At 45.8% G+C, this 2,476-nt stretch overlaps 1 protein-coding gene across 2 annotated transcripts in view; it reads right to left on the reverse strand.

The window, feature by feature from the left end:
• The window catches only part of ABT1 (activator of basal transcription 1), a 10,245-nt gene extending 8,617 nt beyond the window's left edge, over positions 1-1,628 (reverse strand). Inside the window, exon 1 of one of the 2 annotated variants that reach the window (XM_015418120.1) lies at positions 1,550-1,628. The gene's annotated coding sequence lies outside the window, so the exon portion shown is untranslated. The remainder of the gene's footprint in view (positions 1-1,549) is intronic. The other variant, XM_015418121.1, reaches the window with a different exon arrangement.
• Positions 1,629-2,476: the final 848 nt, after the last annotated feature.

Below are 2,476 nucleotides of genomic sequence, written 5' to 3' on the forward strand. Positions count from 1 at the left end.
CACGGGACGTTTTGGAATGCCTGCTTTGGGGGGGGGGGGAACATGCAGATCTGTCCTCGCAGAGGAGGGAGAGCTTGTACCTGAATAAAATTTGGTCTTAAAGGTGCCACTGGACTGTTTTGGACTGGGGGGGCAGGGGGGCCTAAGCAACTTACCTGGCTGCTTCTTGCTCTGACTGAGGGCTGCTGGGAGCAGGGGGTGGGGCTTCTTGCATGTGCCCGCCCCCTGGGCTCTTTACTGCCGGAGCTCCGCTCCTGTGCGCTCCTGCAGGAAATGACCCCTGCCTCTGAGGACGCCAGTCACAGCTGCTGGCGAAACACCCTGGCCATACAGCCCGGAAAATCTACACTACAATGCCAAGACCATGTCCATACAGCCCGGAAAATCTACAACAACGAATTGCTCTTTCAGTCTGAAATAAAACCTCTCTACAGTATAAATTGAGATAGGTAGCCATGCTAGTCTGCTTAGAGCAGTAGAAAAGCGCAAGAGTCCAGTAGCACCTTAAAGACTAAAAACATTTGTGGCAGGGGAGGAGCTTTCATGAGTCACTGTTCTGAAGGAGTGAGCCGTGACTCATAAAAGCTCCTCCCCTGGCACAAATTTTGTTAGTCTTTAAGGTGCTACTGGAGATTGCAAACCAAAGAGAGAGATCACGGGATGGAGGTAGGAACAAGACAGAATATGCATGGTTCCTTGGTGCTGATGGCATTTGAATTGCTTCAAGTAAACTGAATTCTGGAAAAAGAATTTTCAAGTCTGTGAAGACTTTTTTTGGCACATCACGGTTGTTTGCATCTTCTCACCCCACCTGGAGGTTGGCAACCCTATTTAACCCTCTCCCACACTGATCCCTAACCTGGAGGTACTCATGTAATAGATTCAGGCAGACGTTGGTCTGAAGCAACAGGACAAAGTTGGGAGTCCAGTGGCACCTTTAAGACCGACAAAGTTTACTTCTGGGTATAACCTTTCATGCACATTAACACTTCTTCCATGTATCTGAAAAGGTGGTGTGCATATAAGCTCGGGGAACATTTTGTATTAAGCAAAATTATGAACCAACCTAGAGAGGATATCACACACGATCATTAAAAAACAACCCATATCAAGCTTTCTGGTTTCCCGTAGTGCAGTATTTGGCAGATATGGAAAGAATCCCCCCAAATCCCATAGTACCGAGACTTGTTATATTTTTGAAAAGCCTTAAAAGTTTGTATAGGCGCCTGTTATAATGTTTGCAATCATAAACTGTATTTGTTTCTGATAAAGAGTTTTGTAAAGGCGTTTTGGAATATCGTATTCTTGTTTGTAGTTGAATAATAAAAATTGAACTGTTAAAAGGTGGTGCGCGCATGCACACTTCTTCAGCTTTAACCCAGAATTAAACTTCGTCGGTCTTAAAGGGGCCACTGGACTCCGACTGTGTTCTATTTACTCTCGTTATGTTCTTGTTCCCCTCTACCCGGTACGCCTGAGCGTATCCCCCAGCTCATTCCTTCCAAGCCAAACCGACCATTCCCCCTCTCCACCTCACTATCCCCCTTACCCAAAACTCACGTCCTGGTCTGCCGCGTCCCCGGACAATTCTCAACCTTCCACGCTTCCCTCCGACAGCTTCCGCCCCCCACAAGGAAAAGAAGAGCATACAAAAAGGAAAGGCTAGAGTGGCGCACGACTTCCGGCAAAAGGACATAGAGTTAGGAGCCCTTTGGTAAACCTTTCGTGGCCACAGGCACCCCTGCGTCTTTCCGGTTCAAAGCGCGCAGATTGTTTGCATTGCGGATTAGAGGGAAAGGGGGGCAAGTTCCGTTGTAGACTGGAAGTGTGTGATGGGGAAGGAATCTCTCTCTCGGGCAAAGTTTGAGTCTCTAGTGGCACCTTTAAGTCCAATAAAGTGTTATTCAAGGTGTGAGTTTTCGTGTGCATGCACTCTTTTTCAGATACATCGAAATGGAAATTACCAGTCCATATATGTGTGTGTATACATATTTATATATGTGTGTGTGTGTATGTATGTGTAGAGGGTGAGCAGCAAATTAGCATCCAACATAATGAAGATGTTTTAACAGATGCAAAGTCCAAACAGGAATAACAAGCTGAATTTATATGGGCACCATTTGATTGGATGTAATTCCGGGGGGAAACACAGTGAAGCAAATAAATATGACAAAATTGGAGACTGGTGTGTAAATGTATCCTTAATTTATTGTAAATCGTCCAGAGCTCTGTGTACTCAGAGATGGGGCGATTCAGACATTTAATAAATAAATTAAATTGTGCAGTACTAAGAGTAATTATGGAGCTGTGGTGGCTCAAGTGATTAAGGCGCTGAACTGCAGGCTGTGGAAGGTCAATAGTTCAGCAGTTCGAGACCCGGGTGCCGCATGATGGAGTGAGCTCCCATCTCTAGTTCCAGCTCCTGCCAACCTAGCAGTTCGAAAGCAAGAAATTGCAAGTAGATAAATAGGTACCA

Source organism: Gekko japonicus, unplaced genomic scaffold (genome assembly GCF_001447785.1).
Source record: "Gekko japonicus isolate JY-2015 unplaced genomic scaffold, Gekko_japonicus_V1.1 scaffold1548, whole genome shotgun sequence".
NCBI lineage: Eukaryota > Metazoa > Chordata > Lepidosauria > Squamata > Gekkonidae > Gekko > Gekko japonicus.